Source organism: Trachurus japonicus, chromosome 9, assembly GCF_045865225.1.
Source record: "Trachurus japonicus isolate A0001 chromosome 9, Traja_1.0".
Lineage (NCBI taxonomy): Eukaryota > Metazoa > Chordata > Actinopteri > Carangiformes > Carangidae > Trachurus > Trachurus japonicus.
The window spans coordinates 13,486,622-13,508,668 of NC_140915.1; the positions used below are offsets into that span (position 1 = coordinate 13,486,622).

At 42.5% G+C, this 22,047-nt stretch overlaps 2 pseudogenes; both read right to left on the reverse strand.

Moving 5' to 3' along the window:
* Positions 1 to 184: 184 nt before the first annotated feature.
* Positions 185 to 10,595, reverse strand: LOC146981071 (uncharacterized; annotated as a pseudogene).
* Positions 10,596 to 13,760: 3,165 nt separating this feature from the next.
* LOC146981072 (uncharacterized) lies at positions 13,761 to 17,365 on the reverse strand (annotated as a pseudogene).
* Positions 17,366 to 22,047: the final 4,682 nt, after the last annotated feature.

Below are 22,047 nucleotides of genomic sequence, written 5' to 3' on the forward strand. Positions count from 1 at the left end.
TGCATTCTGGTGCGCACTGAAACAACTGCAGTCGTATGCTAGTGTGGTCCTTTTGTTGTGCCCAGTTATCTGGGCAGTGCAGCCGCATGTGTCTCCATTGTTCAAGTTGAGTGTTGCTTCTCTGAGTTATTTTCACATCGGGTCTCATGTAAATGTGACTAAATTGTTGCGACCGACAATCGCGTCACATCTGACACTCTCTGTCCACACTGAATCTGTTGAACATGTACGTCTGTTGACATGGAAACACATCAGCTGTGCGCATCACACTGGAGACATAACGTAACTACTTGGTTAAAGATCCATGGCGCTGTCAACGCAAGCGTTCGGCTCTAAACCGTGTATCATTTTCGCATGTGCTGTGGACCAAGGTTGAACATCAGCATGTGTGTAAACACCCTTAAAACTGAAAACAAGACACGTACTGTGCTGTATGTCGCAGGTTTTTTTTTTTTAAATTTTAAAACGTGATATGTTACCATATGTCACCTTGCGGACTACCAGGGGTCGCTCAGGGGTCCGCGGACCACACTTTGAGAAAGGCTGCCCTACTGGCTGCTACGAGGTATGTTGAACCCATCAAACTTTCTTAAATTATTTCAAGGTTGGGTCTGGAGTTTTGTGCCCAAAAATAAACATTAGACTTGTACAAATGAAATCCGTGACTGTGTCTGCAGCGCCCCCTCCCCCTTCCTGTTGGTCTTTTGCTCTGTTTTGTTATGCATGTGGACGTTTCTGGGTGGAGAGCGAGAGAGTCGCAAGAGAGTCGGTGTTTCGTCTCCAGCCAATGACGGAGCTCAGGTGAAGCTACGTGCAGCAGAGTAGGAGGGCTCAGGGCTGCTAGCCGCACTAGCTGTCTCTGATGCTGCCGAGTCTCTCTCTCTCAGCAGCAGCAGTCAGGACCGCAAAGAAAAAGAAATAAAGTCTGGAGCCGCAGACCGATTCCCGACCGTCACCGACACTGGTAACAAGTATTAGGGCCGTTGTAGTGAGCTAAGCATAAGCATTCTCCATATTCAACCTTTAGCTGAAAAAATACTAATAATAAAGTACTTTTTTAAAAACTTTTTTTTATTGATAGTGGTTGTCTATTGACAAAAAAGCCACTTGAGGGAAGTCGTTTCCAACTCATGATGGTGTGTCAAAAATGAGGTCCTCCATTGATTAACTGATTAACCACCCATGCCCACAGGTGTGCAGGTAACCCATAGCAACCATAGTGCCCCACCACTGACACACCCACATTCATTCACACAGACACACACAGAGATCCAAATTGGCTGCAACATTGGTTATAGAAAGAAGGAAAGAAAGAAAGAAAGAAAGAAATAAGACAGAAAGAAAGAAGACAGAAAGATAGAAAGAAAGATAGAAAGAAGACAGACAGACAGAAAGAAAGAAAGAAAGAAAGAAAGAAAGAAAGAAAGAAAGAAGATAAACTCCTTTTCCAGACCATTCAGAGCATCCATTGCTCCGTGCAGAGCCACTTGTTCTCCTTGAGCCTGAGCTCCCTGTCACTGATGTGCTTGACTTGAGTGTCTGCCTCTGCCAGATGTTGTTTTTGAAGTTTGGATAAGCTGGTCTGAGTTGTCTGTAAGGCCACGGTCAGTTTCTGCCGCTCCTCCAGTAACTCTGCCTGCCTTCTCAGAGCTTCCATGAGCTCCACTCGGTACTTCATGCAAGTGGTCTTGACCTGTTTGAGAGTAGAGAAGCTTTGATCGTCTCTCTGTTGGAAATCTGAATGTCGTGTCCTTTCCTGTTTTAGGGCTTCTTCAAGTTCAGCTTGTTTTGTTTTGCTCTCTGAGAGTTGAACTCTAAGAGGGTTGAACTCTGTCAGCTGTTGTTGCTGAAGAGTGGATAAGCTGTCCTGAGCTTTCTGGAGGGCTACAGCCAGGCTTTGCCGTTCTTCTAGTGTCTGTATCTGTTTGTTCAAAGCTTCTTCAAACTTGATCCGGTAATGATCACACATGGTCCTTTCTCTTGCAAGAGAGGCAGCCGTTTCATTGTCTCTCAGCAGCAACTCAGAGTTTTGTGTCTTTTCTTTTGTCAGGGCATCCTCAAGTTCGGCCAGTCTTGTCTTGCCCTCTGACTGTTGTGCTTTGAGGTCAGTTACCATGTACCTGAGTTTAGCAATGATGGCCTGACTTTTTTGGTTTATCCTCATTTCTTCATGGATTTCTCTGTCGTATTTTGTTTCCATAGCCATTAATTTAGCCTTGATATCTGCATTCTTGATCTTAAGTGACTGCATGTCGTACATCCTGGCCTCTGAGGACGAGAACTCTTCATTTGACTTTTTTCTCTCTTTACAAGCCTGAGCTTTCTCCTTCTTGACTGCCTCCTCGGAACAGGTGCAAGTTTCTCTGGCTTCCTCAAGCTGCTTCTGAGCAAGCTGTCTCTCATTTAGAGCATCTTCAAGTTCACATTGAAGCCTCTTGTTCTCAGAAGCCAACTGTTGGTTTTCGTTGCTGCAAGTTTGTCTTTCTTCCTTGAGCTGCTTCTGAGCAAGCTGTTTCTCATTTAGAGCATCTTCAAGTTCACATTGAAGCCTCTTGTTCTCAGAGGCCAGTTGTTGGTTTTCATTGCTGCAAGTTTGTCTTCTGTCCTGGAGCTGCTTTTGAGCAAGCTGTTTCTCGTTCAGAGCATCTTCGAGTTCATGTTGAAGCCTCTTGTTCTCAGAAGCCAGTTGTTGGTTTTCATTGCTGCAAGTTTGTCTTTTGTCATGGAGCTGCTTTTCAGCAAGCTGTTTCTCATTCAGAGCATCTTCAAGTTGATATTGAAGCCTCTTGTTCTCAGAAGCCAGTCGTTTGGTTTCCTGAGTCAGATGGTCCAGCTGCTCTGCTTCCTTCTGCTGCTGGGAGACAGCAGCCTCATACTTTCCCCGGAGTTCACAGTTTTTTGTTTGTTCCTCCTTGAGGTTTGAGGCACACTGGTCAAGTTCAGCCTGCAGTGAGGAAACAGTCTTGTCTTTGGCTTCGATATCACTTTGAAGATTCTGAATCCTGGATTGCAGAGATTGAATTTCATTGTCTTTTTCAACACTTGACTTCTGTTGGGTCATGAGTTGCTCCTCTAGGAAGTCGATGTTGGCGATATGCATTGCATCGCGCTCCTTCATTTCATTTTTGTAATGACGAGGTACTTTCTCCAGGTCATGTTTGAGTTTCTCGATCACCTTTTTGTCCTCTTTATGATCAGCTTTCATTTTATTAATTTCATGTTCAAGCTTTTCATTTCTCCGTTTGTACTTTGTCTTTGAACTTTTAAGACTAGTTACTTCTTTCTTCAGGAGCTCAATTTCAGTATGAAGAGTTGCTGTTTTGTCTTTTTCTGCCTTAAAAGCCTTTTCAGCCGCATCTTTTTCTTTTTGCTCCTCCTCTAGGGCTTGCTTTTGTTTAGCTTGCTCTCTTTTGATCAGCTCCAAATCCTCTTTAGGAGCCACTGTGGCTTGTCTTTCTCCCACATCCTTCTCTTCCTGACTAATGTTGGAGAAGGAGTTACTTGCAAGACTTTGAGAGTCTCGTCTACTGTCAGAGCGGGATTCCCTTGCGAGAGTTTGAGAGTCTACAACCTCCCAAGAAGAAAGTTGCTTTGATTTGTTGTTGTTGCTGACTTTTGTTTCCTCCTCTTCCTCCAGCTCTTCTGGAAGGCTAAGGATTATGTTTAGATGTTGAAAAACACTGTCTTTCTCCTCTTCCATCTCTTCTACAATCTCTTTTTCAATGACTTTGCCCGCAGCGGGAGTTTTCTTTTTGAGGAACCGAGACCTTGTACCCTGGTTTTCACTGGCTTGTCTGTCCTCTTTTTTCTTGTCTTCTTGAGGACAATCAAATCTCACTGATTTCTTGAGTTTGGGTCTTATCTTAAAGTCATTAACATTTTTCTCAGAGTCGCTCAGGGCAACTTCAATTGACATGGACAAATTGCTTGAAGAGATACTCCAAGATTCCATTTTCTTATCTGAAAAAATGGCTTTGCCTTTCAGAACATTTGTCTTGAATTTAGCTGCGATAAACAGTTGCTTTTGGTAGACCAACTGTTTTACAACACGTATCTTCTATTAATCAGTAACAGTAATAGTAACAGTGTGTGTTCAAAAGCTACTATTGCACCTACCAAAGTGATATCACAATTTATACATGTGACTTCACAGATCTGATGTCATAGATATCAAAGCTCTTTCAAAAGTGACATCACATTTACTAATGTGACATCACCATGCTTTGACGTCTGGTTACCTTAGTTACATGATCACAATGACAGATGTGACATCACAAAATGTTTCGATCTCATTCTACTGGCAATGAAATTCCAAATTCCATTTTAAAGGGCCTGTCCACCCAAATTCCAAAGATAAATTCTTTGAGGCACACAGCAATGATTATTGTTCTACTTTGAGTTGGCCAAGCAGATTTTTTTTTTTTAAAGTATATTTTTGGGGCGTTTTATTGCCTTTATTCGATAGCACAGTCGAGAGAGAGACAGGAAATGGGGGAGGCAGAGAGGGGGAATGACATGAAGGAAAGGGCTGCCCGATCCAAGATTCGAACCGGGGCCGCCTGCGGTGAGGACTGTAGCCTCTACCAAGTGAGCTAAATGCTGCCCCGGCCGAGTAGATTAAATAGAAACTTTTTGTACAGTCAGGGTGATTTGCCTTTGTACTAGGGTTATTGAGGTTTGACAATATGAAGGCCTTGGTGTGCACATAAAAAAGCCTCTCCCATCATTTCCCATACACCTCAAGTTAATTTTTTTTTTACTATATATATATATGTGTGATTGTGATTGTGATTTGTGAAACCTGTAATGTTAAAAGATCAGTGTAGTGCAGCTTATACAGTTATTTTCATATACTTGTGTGCACACGAATCCATGTGTAGGCTGCCATGTTTTTTTCTGTTCTATTTTCATACATTTCTTGTGAGTTGAATTGTTATGATGGCTGAACTTTTACTTTTGTTTTCACGCTTGTTCCCTCAGCCCTATGTTCCCTCAGCCCTATGTTCCCTCTGGACTCTCTCTACCTATCTGGACTCTGTCTATCTGGCCTGTCTAGCCTCTACCTGGTCTTTTTTTACTAAACTTAACCAACTCCTTTCTTCATTGCCTAAACCCAACCAATGGTGGGACCAAAGGGCAGGGCCTAATTTTCAGTGACAACAAAAGTTAGAAATGAGGGAACATAGGGCTGAGGGAACATAGGGCTGTGGGAACATAGGGATGACCCCGTTAGGCACATGTATTGTGCTTTCATGCAGCCTCATTGTCATCCACCATGTACACATAAAAAAAAACTAACTAACTCATGCTGCTCATCTGTCTCGTCATTGAAAAACTTAGCTCCACTCTGCTATCTAGTGGGCACTTACATAATTGCACCATCAAAGGTTTGTGTTTAGGTTTGTGTTTTTATAAATGTGATTTTTTTTTTTTTTTTTTTTTTTTAAACTTTACTTTACTTTTAATTATAAACCCCAGATATTGTTGCCAGGCTGATACTGCTAATGGGAACCCTTAAAGCTAATATCCAGGCACTAATGTGCATTTTCTGCTTGTTTATACTTTCCACCCATGAATACAGAAATGATGTGTTCTTGTGATCTTCCTTTTTTTTTTATTTCAGAGGAATATTTGAAAAACCATTATGAATTTTAGCTTCACTTATGCGACTCTCTGTTCACTATTCCTTTCTGTGAACAGACACTCCTGCTTTTTTTTTAAAGATTTATATGAGCCATCTCTGTCCCAGACCAGCTAACGAGCTATCAGACGTGTAGTAGCGTAACGTATACCGTGACATTGGCGGTTATTATTATTTTTTCTTCTAAATGTTGGCAGGCCGTAAAGTATAGACTCGTCGTAAACATTTTTACTTTGACTTTGTTAGGCCTTGTCCACACGAACACGAGTATTTTTGAAACCAAAGTTTTGTTAAATAAAATTCCGCATCCACACGAGCAGTGTAATAAAAAATACTCCATTCACACGCAACCGTAAATTCTCCTTCGCTGCTCGTCCAGGCGCCTCTGTGGATGAGCAACTGCACATGACAACCAAATACAGCTGACAGCTTGCTAATAAACAACACCAACTTTGTCACGTCCATTTAAGCTAGCTAACATTAACTCTGGTTAGCCTACACGGCTCTTGAATGCTGCTCTGGTCAATCGCTGCGTTGTATGGTCTGTTATTTCTGTAATGACCGTCGTCAAGTATAACAGACCGTTGCTAGGGACGCCGCTCTGATCAGAGGAGCACAGAAAAGAAAACGCGATTGGACCGTATGAGTTTCGCTTTTACCGTGCACTGCTGTCATGCATGCGCGTTTCTGTGTGTGTGTGTACGCCAATAAAGGAGAAAGAGCGCTATGCAGAGATCAGTGAACAGAACGATATTGCGTTGGTCGAGCGAAAAGCCGAAAAATCTATTTGTGGTGGACGTAATTTATTTGTGGCGGGCTGCCACGAATAAATGAACATATGGGAAACACTGCCGTGGGCCTGAGTTTGGTGTGTTTGGTTCAGTGTGAAGACAACAGTTGCATTCTGGTGCGCACTGAAACAACTGCAGTCGGATGCTGGTGTGGTCCTTTTGTTGTGCCCAGTTATCTGGGCAGTGCAGCCGCATGTGTCTCCATTGTTCAAGTTGAGTGTTGCTTCTCTGAGTTATTTTCACATCGGGTCTCATGTAAATGTGACTAAATTGTTGCGTCACATCTGACACTCTCTGTCCACACTGAATCTGTTGAATATGTACGTCTGTTGTCATGGAAACACATCAGCTGTGCGCATCACACTGGAGACATAACGTAACTACTCGGTTAAAGATCCATGGCGCTGTCAACGCAAGCGTCCGGCTCTAAACCGTGTATCATTTTCGCATGTGCTGTGGACCAAGGTTGAACATCAGCATGTGTGTAAACACCCTTAAAACTGAAAACAAGACACGTACTGTGCTGTATGTCGCAGGTTTTTTTTTTTTAATTTTAAAACGTGATATGTTACCATGTCACCTTGCGGACTACCAGGGGTCGCTCAGGGGTCCGCGGACCACACTTTGAGAAAGGCTGCCCTACTGGCTGCTACGAGGTATCATTGTTGAACCCATCAAAATTTCTTAAATTATTTCAAGGTTGGGTCTGGAGTTTTGTGCCCAAAAATAAACATTAGACTTGTACAAATGAAATCCGTGACTGTGTCTGCAGCGCCCCCTCCCCCTGCCTGTATTTTGGTCTTTCGCTCTGTTTTGTTATGCATGTGGACGTTTCTGGGTGGAGAGCGAGAGAGTCGGTGTTTTGTCTCCAGCCAATGACGGAGCTCAGGTGAAGCTACGTGCAGCAGAGTAGGAGGGCTCAGGGCTGCTAGCCGCACTAGCTGTCTCTGATGCTACCGAGTCTCTCTCTCTCAGCAGCAGCAGTCAGGACCGCAAAGAAAAAGAAATAAAGTCTGGAGCCGCAGACCGATTCCCGACCGTCACCGACACTGGTAACAAGTATTAGGGCCGTTGTAGTGAGCTAAGTATAAGCATTCTCCATATTCAACCTTTAGCTGAAAAAATACTAATAATAAAGTACTTTTTTTAAAAACTTTTTTTATTGATAGTGCTTGTCTATTGACAAAAAAGCCACTTGAGGGAAGTCGTTTCCAACTCATGATGGTGTGTCAAAAATGAGGTCCTCCATTGATTAACTGATTAACCACCAATGCCCACAGGTGTGCAGGTAACCCATAGCAACCATAGTGCCCCACCACTGACACACCCACATTCATTCACACAGACACACACAGAGATCCAAATTGGCTGCAACATTGGTTATAGAAAGAAAGAAAGAAGAAAGAAAGAAAGAAATAAGACAGAAAGAAAGAAGACAGAAAGATAGAAAGAAGACAGACAGAAAGAAAGAAAGAAAGAAAGAAAGAAAGAAAGAAGATAAACTCCTTTTCCAGACCATTCAGAGCATCCATTGCTCCGTGCAGAGCCACTTGTTCTCCTTGAGCCTGAGCTCACTGTCACTGGTGTGCTTGACTTGAGTGTCTGCCTCTGCCAGATGTTGTTTTTGAAGTTTGGATAAGCTGGTCTGAGTTGTCTGTAAGGCCACGGTCAGTTTCTGCCGCTCCCCCAGTAACTCTGCCTGCCTTCTCAGAGCTTCCATGAGCTCCACTCGGTACTTCATGCAAGTGGTCTTGACCTGTTTAAGAGTAGAGAAGCTTTGATCGTCTCTCTGTTGGAAATCTGAATGTCGTGTCCTTTCCTGTTTTAGGGCTTCTTCAAGTTCAGCTTGTTTTGTTTTGCTCTCTGAGAGTTGAACTCTAAGAGAGTTGAACTCTGTCAGCTGTTGTTGCTGAAGAGTGGATAAGCTGTCCTGAGCTTTCTGGAGGGCTACAGCCAGGCTTTGCCGTTCTTCTAGTGTCTGTATCTGTTTGTTCAAAGCTTCTTCAAACTTGATCCGGTAATGATCACACATGGTCCTTTCTCTTGCAAGAGAGGCAGCCGTTTCATTGTCTCTCAGCAGCAACTCAGAGTTTTGTGTCTTTTCTTTTGTCAGAGCATCCTCAAGTTCGGCCAGTCTTGTCTTGCCCTCTGACTGTTGTGCTTTAAGGTCAGTTACCATGTACCTGAGTTTAGAAATGATGGCCTGACTTTTTTGGTTTATCCTCATTTCTTCATGGATTTCTCTGTCGTATTTTGTTTCCATAGCCATTAATTTAGCCTTGATATCTGCATTCTTGATCTTAAGTGACTGCATGTCGTACATCCTGGCCTCTGAGGACGAGAACTCTTCATTTGACTTTTTTCTCTCTTTACAAGCCTGAGCTTTCTCCTTCTTGACTGCCTCCTCGGAACAGGTGCAAGTTTCTCTGGCTTCCTCAAGCTGCTTCTGAGCAAGTTGTCTCTCATTTAGAGCATCTTCAAGTTCACATTGAAGCCTCTTGTTCTCAGAAGCCAACTGTTGGTTTTCGTTGCTGCAAGTTTGTCTTTCTTCCTTGAGCTGCTTCTGAGCAAGCTGTTTCTCATTCAGAGCATCTTCAAGTTCACATTGAAACCTCTTGTTCTCAGAGGCCAGTTGTTGGTTTTCATTGCTGCAAGTTTGTCTTCTGTCCTGGAGCTGCTTTTGAGCAAGCTGTTTCTCGTTCAGAGCATCTTCGAGTTCATGTTGAAGCCTCTTGTTCTCAGAAGCCAGTTGTTGGTTTTCATTGCTGCAAGTTTGTCTTTTGTCATGGAGCTGCTTTTCAGCAAGCTGTTTCTCATTCAGAGCATCTTCAAGTTGATATTGAAGCCTCTTGTTCTCAGAAGCCAGTCGTTGGGTTTCCTGAGTCAGATGGTCCAGCTGCTCTGCTTCCTTCTGCTGCTGGGAGACAGCAGCCTCATACTTTCCCCGGAGTTCACAGTTTTTTGTTTGTTCCTCCTTGAGGTTTGAGGCACACTGGTCAAGTTCAGCCTGCAGTGAGGAAACAGTGTTGTCTTTGGCTTCGATATCACTTTGAAGATTCTGAATCCTGGATTGCAGAGATTGAATTTCATTGTCTTTTTCAACACTTGACTTCTGTTGGGTCATGAGTTGCTCCTCTAGGAAGTCGATGTTGGCGATATGCATTGCATCGCGCTCTTTCATTTCATTTTTGTAATGACGAGGTACTTTCTCCAGGTCATGTTTGAGTTTCTCGATCACCTTTTTGTCCTCTTTATGATCAGCTTTCATTTGATTAATTTCATGTTCAAGCTTTTCATTTCTCCGTTTGTACTTTGTCTTTGAACTTTTAAGACTAGTTACTTCTTTCTTCAGGAGCTCAATTTCAGTATGAAGAGTTGCTGTTTTGTCTTTTTCTGCCTTAAAAGCCTTTTCAGCCGCATCTTTTTCTTTTTGCTCCTCCTCTAGGGCTTGCTTTTGTTTAGCTTGCTCTCTTTTGATCAGCTCCAAATCCTCTTTAGGAGCCACTGTGGCTTGTCTTTCTCCCACATCCTTCTCTTCCTGACTAATGTTGGAGAAGGAGTTACTTGCAAGACTTTGAGAGTCTCGTCTACTGTCAGAGCGGGATTCCCTTGCGAGAGTTTGAGAGTCCACAACCTCCCAAGAAGAAAGTTGCTTTGATTTGTTGTTGTTGCTGACTTTTGTTTCCTCCTCTTCCTCCAGCTCTTCTGGAAGGCTAAGGATTATGTTTAGATGTTGAAAAACACTGTCTTTCTCCTCTTCCATCTCTTCTACAATCTCTTTTTCAATGACTTTGCCCGCAGCGGGAGTTTTCTTTTTGAGGAACCGAGACCTCGTACCCTGGTTTTCACTGGCTTGTCTGTCCTCTTTTTTCTTGTCTTCTTGAGGACAATCAAATCGCACTGATTTCTTGAGTTTGGGTCTTATCTTAAAGTCATTAACATTTTTCTCAGAGTCGCTCAGGGCAACTTCAATTGACATGGACAAATTGCTTGAAGAGATACTCCAAGATTCCATTTTCTTATCTGAAAAAATGGCTTTGCCTTTCAGAAAATTTGTCTTGAATTTAGCTGGGATAAACAGTTGCTTTTGGTAGACCAACTGTTTTACAACACGTATCTTCTATTAATCAGTAACAGTAATAGTAACAGTGTGTGTTCAAAAGCTACTATTGCACCTACCAAAGTGATATCACAATTTATACATGTGACTTCACAGATCTGATGTCATAGATATCAAAGCTCTTTCAAAAGTGACATCACATTTACTAATGTGACATCACCATGCTTTGACGTCTGGTTACCTTAGTTACATGATCACAATGACAGATGTGACATCACAAAATGTTTCGATCTCATTCTACTGGCAATGAAATTCCAAATTCCATTTTAAAGGGCCTGTCCACCCAAATTCCAAAGATAAATTCTTTGAGGCACACAGCAATGATTATTGTTCTACTTTGAGTTGGCCAAGCAGATTTTTTTTTTTTTAAGTATATTTTTGGGGCGTCTTATTGCCTTTATTCGATAGCACAGTCGAGAGAGAGACAGGAAATGGGGGAGGCAGAGAGGGGGAATGACATGAAGGAAAGGGCTGCCCGATCCAAGATTCGAACCGGGGCCGCCTGCGGTGAGGACTGTAGCCTCTACCAAGTGAGCTAAATGCTGCCCCGGCCGAGTAGATTAAATAGAAACTTTTTGTACAGTCAGGGTGATTTGCCTTTGTACTTTTTAATACTCTAGGGTTATTGAGGTTTGACAATATGAAGGCCTTGGTGTGCACATAAAAAAAGCCTCTCCCATCATTTCCCATACACCTCAAGTGAATTTTTTTTTTTACTATATATATATGTGTGTGATTGTGATTTGTGAAACCTGTAATGTTAAAAGATCAGTAGTGCAGCTTATACAGTTATTTTCATATACTTGTGTGCACACGAATCCATGTGTAGGCTGCCATGTTTTTTTTCTGTTCTATTTTCATACATTTCTTGTGAGTTGAATTGTTATGATGGCTGAACTTTTACTTTTGTTTTCACGCTCGTTAGGCACATGTATTGTGCTTTCATGCAGCCTCATTGTCATCCACCATGTACACATAAAAAAAAACTAACTAACTCATGCTGCTCATCTGTCTCGTCATTGAAAAACTTAGCTCCACTCTGCTATCTAGTGGGCACTTACATAATTGCACCATCAAAGGTTTGTGTTTACGTTTGTGTTTTTATAAATGTGATTTTTTTTTTTTTTTTTACTTTACTTTACTTTTAATTATAAACCCCAGATATTGTTGCCAGGCTGATACTGCTAATGGGAACCCTTAAAGCTAATATCCAGGCACTAATGTGCATTTTCTGCTTGTTTATACTTTCCACCCATGAATACAGAAATGATGTGTTCTTGTGATCTTCCATTTTTTTTTTTTTTTCAGAGGAATATTTGAAAAACCATTATGAATTTTAGCTTCACTTATGCTGTGACCTCTCTTCACTATTCCTTTCTGTGAACAGACACTCCTGCTTTTTTTTAAAAGATTTATATGAGCCATCTCTGTCACAGACCAGCTAACGAGCTATCAGACGTGTAGTAGCGTAACGTATACCGTGACATTGGCGGTTATTATTATTTTTTCTTCTAAATGTTGGCAGGCCGTAAAGTATAGACTCGTCGTAAACATTTTTACTTTGACTTTGTTAGGCCTTGTCCACACGAACACGAGTATTTTTGAAACCAAAATTTTGTTAAATAAAATTCCACATCCACACGAGCAGTGTAATAAAAAATACTCCATACACACGCAACCGTAAATTCTCCTTCGCTGCTCGTCCAGGCGCCTCTGTGGATGAGCAACTGCACATGACAACCAAATACAGCTGACAGCTTGCTAAAAGAACACCGGGGACAGCTCTCCATTTCGACACCCCGCTGTTCCGAAATACCCCCACTTCGAAACACCGCTGTTCCGACACCCCCTCCTCCCCCCGCAGCTGTCCAATGTCCAAGGTGCTGAACCGCGTGATGTTGTTTACACTCTGTGTTGTGTCTGTGAAACGTGCGCTGCTCAGGGACTGGGCAGATATGTCCCACTTGCTTTCTCCCCGACTCCGTTGTTAGAGATCTCCCACACAGTAAAAGAAATACACCCCCCCCTGCGCCGCTCGAGCGCGGCCGGACCCGGCTTGAGCTCACAGGGGCGCGAGGCTGCTGTAGCCGCCGCTCGTGCTGACAGCTGACTGAGGGAGATGCTTTGGTTGGGCTTAGGCAATGAAGAAAGGAGTTGGTTAAGTTTAGTAAAAAGACCAGGTAGAGGCTAGACAGGCTAGAAGCAGAATGAACATTATGTCATTAATATGAAGTATTTGCTTGTTTTGCAGGTAATTATGCACATGATCCGTTTGACCCCAAAAAGGAAAAAAGGATCAATGCGCACTGCGCGCTGGGTGTTTCCCCCAATAGCCTTTTCGGAGTAGCGGGGTCTTTAGAAAAAATAGAAAACCCCGCTATTACGATGAATGGAAGTCTATTGTCGGAAAGGCGGGGCTTCGGAAAGGCGGGGTGTAACCAAGAACACCAACTTTGTCACGTCCATTTAAGCTAGCTAACATTAACTCTGGTTATTACGGCTCTTGAATGCTGCTCTGGTCAATCGCTGCGTTGTATGGTCTGTTATTTCTGTAATGACCGTCGTCAAGTATAACAGACCGTTGCTAGGGACGCCGCTCTGATCAGAGGAGCACAGAAAAGAAAACGCGATTGGACCGTATGAGTTTCGCTTTTACCGTGCACTGCTGTCATGCATGCGCGTTTCTGTGTGTGTGTGTACGCCAATAAAGGAGAAAGAGCGCTATGCAGAGATCAGTGAACAGAACGATATTGCGTTGGTCGAGCGAAAAGCCGAAAAATCTATTTGTGGTGGACGTAATTTATTTGTGGCGGGCTGCCACGATTAAATGAACATATGGGAAACACTGCCGTGGGCCTGAGTTTGGTGTGTTTGGTTCAGTGTGAAGACAACAGTTGCATTCTGGTGCGCACTGAAACAACTGCAGTCGGATGCTGGTGTGGTCCTTTTGTTGTGCCCAGTTATCTGGGCAGTGCAGCCGCATGTGTCTCCATTGTTCAAGTTGAGTGTTGCTTCTCTGAGTTATTTTCACATCGGGTCTCATGTAAATGTGACTAAATTGTTGCGACCGACAATCGCGTCACATCTGACACTCTCTGTCCACACTGAATCTGTTGAATATGTGCGTCTGTTGTCATGGAAACACATCAGCTGTGCGCATCACACTGGAGACGTAACGTAACTACTCGGTTAAAGATCCATGGCGCTGTCAACGCAAGCGTCCGGCTCTAAACCGTGTATCATTTTCGCATGTGCTGTGGACCAAGGTTGAACATGTGTAAACACCCTTAAAACTGAAAACAAGACACGTACTGTGCTGTATGTCGCAGGTTTTTTTTTTTAAATTTTAAAACGTGATATGTTACCACATGTCACCTTGCGGACTACCAGGGGTCGCTCAGGGGTCCACGGACCACACTTTGAGAAAGGCTGCCCTACTGGCTGCTACAAGGTATGTTGAACCCATCAAAATTTCTTAAATTATTTCAAGGTTGGGTCTGGAGTTTTGTGCCCAAAAATAAACATTAGATTTGTACAAATGAAATCCGTGACTGTGTCTGCAGCGCCCCCTCCCCCTGCATGTATTTTGGTCTTTTGCTCTGTTTTGTTATGCATGTGGACGTTTCTGGGTGGAGAGCGAGAGAGTCGCAAGAGAGTCGGTGTTTTGTCTCCAGCCAATGACGGAGCTCAGGTGAAGCTACGTGCAGCAGAGTAGGAGGGCTCAGGGCTGCTAGCTGCACTAGCTGTCTCAGCAGCAGCAGTCAGGACCGCAAAGAAAAATAAATACAGTCTGGAGCCGCAGACCGATTCCCGACTGTCACCGACACTGGTAACAAGTATTAGGGCCGTTGTAGTGAGCTAAGCATAAGCATTCTCCATATTCAACCTTTAGCTGAAAAAATACTAATAATAAAGTACTTTTTTTAAAAACTTTTTTTTATTGATAGTGGTTGTCTATTGACAAAAAAGCCACTTGAGGGAAGTCGTTTCCAACTCATGATGGTGTGTCAAAAATGAGGTCCTCCATTGATTAACTGATTAACCACCAATGCCCACAGGTGTGCAGGTAACCCATAGCAACCATAGTGCCCCACCACTGACACACCCACATTCAGACACACACACATCTTGGCTGCAACATTGGTTATAGAAAGAAAGAAAGAAAGAAAGATAGAAAGATAGAAAGAAAGAAAGAAGACAGAAAGATAGAAAGAAGACAGAAAGAAAGATAGAAAGAAGACAGAAAGAAAGAAAGAAGATAAACTCCTTTTCCAGACCATTCAGAGCATCCATTGCTCCGTGCAGAGCCACTTGTTCTCCTTGAGCCTGAGCTCCCTGTCACTGATGTGCTTGACTTGAGTGTCTGCCTCTGCCAGATGTTGTTTTTGAAGTTTGGATAAGCTGGTCTGAGTTGTCTGTAAGGCCACGGTCAGTTTCTGCCGCTCCTCCAGTAACTCTGCCTGCCTTCTCAGAGCTTCCATGAGCTCCACTCGGTACTTCATGCAAGTGGTCTTGACCTGTTTAAGAGTAGAGAAGCTTTGATCGTCTCTCTGTTGGAAATCTGAATGTCGTGTCCTTTCCTGTTTTAGGGCTTCTTCAAGTTCAGCTTGTTTTGTTTTGCTCTCTGAGAGTTGAACTCTAAGAGGGTTGAACTCTGTCAGCTGTTGTTGCTGAAGAGTGGATAAGCTGTCCTGAGATTTCTGGAGGGCTACAGCCAGGCTTTGCCGTTCTTCTAGTGTCTGTATCTGTTTGTTCAAAGCTTCTTCAAACTTGATCCGGTAATGATCACACATGGTCCTTTCTCTTGCAAGAGAGGCAGCCGTTTCATTGTCTCTCAGCAGCAACTCAGAGTTTTGTGTCTTTTCTTTTGTCAGGGCATCCTCAAGTTCGGCCAGTCTTGTCTTGCCCTCTGACTGTTGTGCTTTAAGGTCAGTTACCATGTACCTGAGTTTAGAAATGATGGCCTGACTTTTTTGGTTTATCCTCATTTCTTCATGGATTTCTCTGTCGTATTTTGTTTCCATAGCCATTAATTTAGCCTTGATATCTGCATTCTTGATCTTAAGTGACTGCATGTCGTACATCCTGGCCTCTGAGGACAAGAACTCTTCATTTGACTTTTTTCTCTCTTTACAAGCCTGAGCTTTCTCCTTCTTGACTGCCTCCTCGGAACAGGTGCAAGTTTCTCTGGCTTCCTCAAGCTGCTTCTGAGCAAGTTGTCTCTCATTTAGAGCATCTTCAAGTTCACATTGAAGCCTCTTGTTCTCAGAAGCCAACTGTTGGTTTTCGTTGCTGCAAGTTTGTCTTTCTTCCTTGAGCTGCTTCTGAGCAAGCTGTTTCTCATTCAGAGCATCTTCAAGTTCACATTGAAGCCTCTTGTTCTCAGAGGCCAGTTGTTGGTTTTCATTGCTGCAAGTTTGTCTTCTGTCCTGGAGCTGCTTTTGAGCAAGCTGTTTCTCGTTCAGAGCATCTTCGAGTTCATGTTGAAGCCTCTTGTTCTCAGAAGCCAGTTGTTGGTTTTCATTGCTGCAAGTTTGTCTTTTGTCATGGAGCTGCTTTTCAGCAAGCTGTTTCTCATTCAGAGCATCTTCAAGTTGATATTGAAGCCTCTTGTTCTCAGAAACCAGTCGTTGGGTTTCCTGAGTCAGATGGTCCAGCTGCTCTGCTTCCTTCTGCTGCTGGGAGACAGCAGCCTCATACTTTCCCCGGAGTTCACAGTTTTTTGTTTGTTCCTCCTTGAGGTTTGAGGCACACTGGTCAAGTTCAGCCTGCAGTGAGGAAACAGTGGTGTCTTTGGCTTCGATATCACTTTGAAGATTCTGAATCCTGGATTGCAGAGATTGAATTTCATTGTCTTTTTCAACACTTGACTTCTGTTGGGTCATGAGTTGCTCCTCTAGGAAGTCGATGTTGGCGATATGCATTGCATCGCGCTCTTTCATTTCATTTTTGTAATGACGAGGTACTTTCTCCAGGTCATGTTTGAGTTTCTCGATCACCTTTTTGTCCTCTTTATGATCAGCTTTCATTTTATTAATTTCATGTTCAAGCTTTTCATTTCTCCGTTTGTACTTTGTCTTTGAACTTTTAAGACTAGTTACTTCTTTCTTCAGGAGCTCAATTTCAGTATGAAGAGTTGCTGTTTTGTCTTTTTCTGCCTTAAAAGCCTTTTCAGCCGCATCTTTTTCTTTTTGCTCCTCCTCTAGGGCTTGCTTTTGTTTAGCTTGCTCTCTTTTGATCAGCTCCAAATCCTCTTTAGGAGCCACTGTGGCTTGTCTTTCTCCCACATCCTTCTCTTCCTGACTAATGTTGGAGAAGGAGTTACTTGCAAGACTTTGAGAGTCTCGTCTACTGTCAGAGCGGGATTCCCTTGCGAGAGTTTGAGAGTCCACAACCTCCCAAGAAGAAAGTTGCTTTGATTTGTTGTTGTTGCTGACTTTTGTTTCCTCCTCTTCCTCCAGCTCTTCTGGAAGGCTAAGGATTATGTTTAGATGTTGAAAAACACTGTCTTTCTCCTCTTCCATCTCTTCTACAATCTCTTTTTCAATGACTTTGCCCTCAGCGGGAGTTTTCTTTTTGAGGAACCGAGACCTCGTACCCTGGTTTTCACTGGCTTGTCTGTCCTCTTTTTTCTTGTCTTCTTGAGGACAATCAAATCGCACTGATTTCTTGAGTTTGGGTCTTATCTTAAAGTCATTAACATTTTTCTCAGAGTCGCTCAGGGCAACTTCAATTGACATGGACAAATTGCTTGAAGAGATACTCCAAGATTCCATTTTCTTATCTGAAAAAATGGCTTTGCCTTTCAGAAAATTTGTCTTGAATTTAGCTGCGATAAACAGTTGCTTTTGGTAGACCGACTGTTTTACAACACGTATCTTCTATTAATCAGTAACAGTAATAGTAACAGTGTGTGTTCAAAAGCTACTATTGCACCTACCAAAGTGATATCACAATTTATACATGTGACTTCACAGATCTGATGTCATAGATATCAAAGCTCTTTCAAAAGTGACATCACATTTACTAATGTGACATCACCATGCTTTGACGTCTGGTTACCTTAGTTACATGATCACAATGACAGATGTGACATCACAAAATGTTTCGATCTCATTCTACTGGCAATGAAATTCCAAATTCCATTTTAAAGGGCCTGTCCACCCAAATTCCAAAGATAAATTCTTTGAGGCACACAGCAATGATTATTGTTCTACTTTGAGTTGGCCAAGCAGATTTTTTTTTTTTTAAGTATATTTTTGGGGCGTTTTATTGCCTTTATTCGATAGCACAGTCGAGAGAGAGACAGGAAATTGGGGAGGCAGAGAGGGGGAATGACATGAAAGAAAGGGCTGCCCGATCCAGGATTCCAACCGGGGCCGCCTGCGGTGAGGACTGTAGCCTCTACCAAGTGAGCTAAATGCTGCCCCGGCCGAGTAGATTAAATAGAAACTTTTTGTACAGTCAGGGTGATTTGCCTTTGTACTTTTTAATACTCTAGGGTTAGTGAGGTTTGACAATATGAAGGCCTTGGTGTGCACATAAAAAAAGCCTCTCCCATCATTTCCCATACACCTCAAGTTAATTTTTTTTTTACTATATATATATGTGTGTGATTGTGATTTGTGAAACCTGTAATGTTAAAAGATCAGTGTAGTGCAGCTTATACAGTTATTTTCATATACTTGTGTGCACACGAATCCATGTGTAGGCTGCCATGTTTTTTTTCTGTTCTATTTTCATACATTTCTTGTGAGTTGAATTGTTATGATGGCTGAACTTTTACTTTTGTTTTCACGCTTGTTTGGCACATGTATTGTGCTTTCATGCAGCCTCATTGTCATCCACCATGTACACATAAAAAAAACTAACTCATGCTGCTCATCTGTCTCGTCATTGAAAAACTTAGCTCCACTCTGCTATCTAGTGGGCACTTACATAATTGCACCATCAAAGGTTTGTGTTTAGGTTTGTGTTTTTATAAATGTGATTTTTTTTTTTTTTAACTTTACTTTACTTTTAATTATAAACCCCAGATATTGTTGCCAGGCTGATACTGCTAATGGGAACCCTTAAAGCTAATATCCAGGCACAAATGTGCATTTTCTGCTTGTTTATACTTTCCACCCATGAATACAGAAATGATGTGTTCTTGTGATCTTGTGAAGCCAACACCTCTGTGGAGGTGTTGGCTTCCATTTTTTTTTATTTCAGAGGAATATTTGAAAAACCATTATGAATTTTAGCTTAACTTCTGCTGTGACCTCTCTGTTCACTATTCCTTTCTGTGAACAGACACTCCTGCTTTATCTATTTTTTTTCCTGCAAATCACCAAGATATTATCTTGCTGTAGAGGTCGTTGCCAGACATCAGAGGAAAATGTGTATAGCTGTAGTCTCATGGGGATATAAAATGATGAAGATTGTTGATTTAATTGGAAGAAAATTGCTTGAAGAGTTAGACCACCTACCTACCATTTTTTACTGTATATTTTTCACTTTGTGTTGCAGTAATCAGTGGGTCATGCTTGTAGAGCTATAGTGGCTCTTGTGTCATTTTGGACCATTAGCAGCCCACAGCTAGATTTATAAATCACCAAGACTGTGTTTGCACAGCTGGTTGCAACCCCCCACTCTCCTAACACCAGCCTCTCTCAGCCACCATATCAATTTCAAACAGGCAAATATTTGTAATCATCTTAGATGAATTGTGTTACTTTGTATAGTTTCATTAGGTGACTGATGGAGTAAGTGTGAGTATGCCCATGCAACTGTAAAACACAATAAAACAATCTGCAGCACATTAAAGTCCCACATATAACTTTACAGAAAAAGAATGAAAAAGAAAGAAAACTGCATAATAAAGACCCCCCCCCCTCCCTTTGAGGTCACATAACCCCCAATCAATAGTCCACAATCATATGGTCCACAATAAGCAGCACTTTTGGCCAACAAGGACAGCGCGAAGTACAAATGCGTTAAAGCAGAAGTAAGCGATATATTTGTGTTAATATAAGTCTTAAATAGTTATATCTTCCGACAGCAATCACTTACATAGAGTGTTTGGACCGAAACACGGGTCTGTCAGTCACTCTGCTCTGCTCTGAGCCGAGGAGAAAACTTTTCTCGTATCCTACAGTTTTTATCCAATGAGGAGAGAGAACGGCATGCAGGGCTGTGTGTGCAGCCAAGGGATGCGCGTGAATGTGGTGACGTAGGGACGAGGACTGTTATGGTGCGTTCAAGGCAACCCGTAACTCGTGTTTTTCCGACCTGTGAAGTCATACCAGTTCGATCTGGTACGAGTTCACGGGTCGGAAGTTACGAGTGGCCGTTGCACTTTCACAGGTAAAACAGGTCGGAAAAACACGAGTGGGTTGCCTGGAACGCTACAAAATCGTAAGTCGTGACTTGAAGCTGTAATTTACGGTTTCAAAAGCCTGCCTGGAACGCAGCATTAGCCAAAACGACCGGATCGCTTACTTCTGCTTTAATAAAAGGTACAAATCTCTATAGCCTGAATAAAAAGTTAGAAGTGCTCCTCTAAGGCAAATTTTTAAACTTTAAAAAAAAAACATTTGCTGGAGAATGAGCAGTTGGGTAGCTGGTAACTGTGTTATTATAAACAGTTTCGTCAGTAGACGATTGTGTTAAACATTTTAGCAAGATAGCTAAAGAGACCTAGCCAGCTCGGTAGGAGAAATCCCCGCCCACCGGCCAATGGGCGCACTACGCACTACGACGCATTACGTCGATGTTGCCAGATTTCACCAAACAAACGTAGCGCGTAATTCAAACGCACCCAATCACCTGGCGGTCTAGTTGACTCGTGACGGGCTCAGCGTGTATGTCCACTAATGTTGCGAACTTGGCGACGTTTGTAACAAACATGTTTACAAATTCAATTCACGCAAACGGACTTGTTCTTGAAACACGCAGCAATAAAGTAGCCTAGCTAGTGTGATATTATCAGGTTGCTCGACGTTATTGATCATGTAGAATGGACAAGCAGCACTTCCTGGCTGCTCACCTGGCCTAGCTAGAAGGACTTTGACATGGCTTCACCAGCGTTGGCCTCCTCTGCTTCTCATCCTCTCCTGCACAGCCTAGGTAAGACTTTGCTGGTGTTAATATCATAGAGTCTTGGTTTTTGTTCAGTCAGTTTTTGTGTTTGATATTGTGATACTGATTTGTGAGATCTGTGGTGCAGTTGCTTTTGGTGACTTTGTGACAGTAACTTATGTTTTCATTGGAGGTCACTGTGATTTAACATCTGTTGATTTATCAGATGTCGTCATGCTGATCTTTCACAAAGAAAAGTTGTTGTTTTTGGTCCCAAGCTTTAGTTTAGTGTTTCATAAGGATTTGGTCTGGTTGAGCTTGTTCCATTCAGCTGTAGGCTACTGGTCTGTGATTGGAGGGTGTTGCCTGCTGCCATGGTTTGTGCATGCTGATAATGTGTTGCTGCTGCAAACCTGATACATCATGCTGCACCTACACCCTCAGCTCTTTTTTTTCTTTGCTGCACTGCTCATCCTCACATTCTGATGTAACACTGCTGCAAACATGAACAGATCTACAGATTTCATCTATATGCTCCTGATGGGGTGTTTTTAAAACCTGGATATCTGGCTTGCTACCACCTCTAGCAGCTGAAGTTTGCAGGTATATGGGGTGGTGATGGTGGCACCACAGCTGACAATGACAATCAGTGGCTCCTCAGTTGTTGTTTTTTTTAATTGGCAGTTTTGGAAGGTGTGAGACCTGCCATTTACAACATGTGCATAGACCTACAAGTTTGAATTCTGGAGTGACAGGACATTTGGAACCAGCATTAACTGGTTGTTATGGTCTTGCATCAGTGATTTTACACTTAGCCTTTGCTCTGTGTTGGTACAGTTCACCACATTGGTACATTTCATTCTGTTTTTCCTATTTGTTTGTGTTGCTTTGACAGGTACTATAGGCTATCTCCAAAAGGGGAACAATCTAACTACTTATCTAATACAAACTTAGAAAGAAAAGAAACTCAGATGTGTTAATGACATTTTCTGGTTTCCTTGTTCATTCTTAAAGGACACCGCAGAGCTACCACACTGCTGTTTTCCCACATGAAAGAGTGAACCAGCCAGTCTGGAAGACGCTGACAGACAGTTTGTAGTGTTGGCTGACATGAAAAGCTGAGGTTATGATCAGGGCAGCAGGAGGCGGATGGTCTCAGGACCCCTCATCTCAAGAGGTTTTAACCAAAACAAAGACTTTTTCCATCTTAGAAAGAGCAAAGGAGTTGTTGCTTTAGTTTCTGGTTTACGGTTTGTCTTTTCATGCTGAAATCGTATCAGGCTGCATTTGAATGCTGCTGTCTTGTGTCTTGCAGATGTTGGGCAAATATGTTGTTGGTCTCATGCAGTTGTTGTAATGCTGCAATTTTCTTTTCCACAAACGCGTGTTTCTAAAACATTTTTTTTTATCTTCATATTAAAATCTTAAGAAAT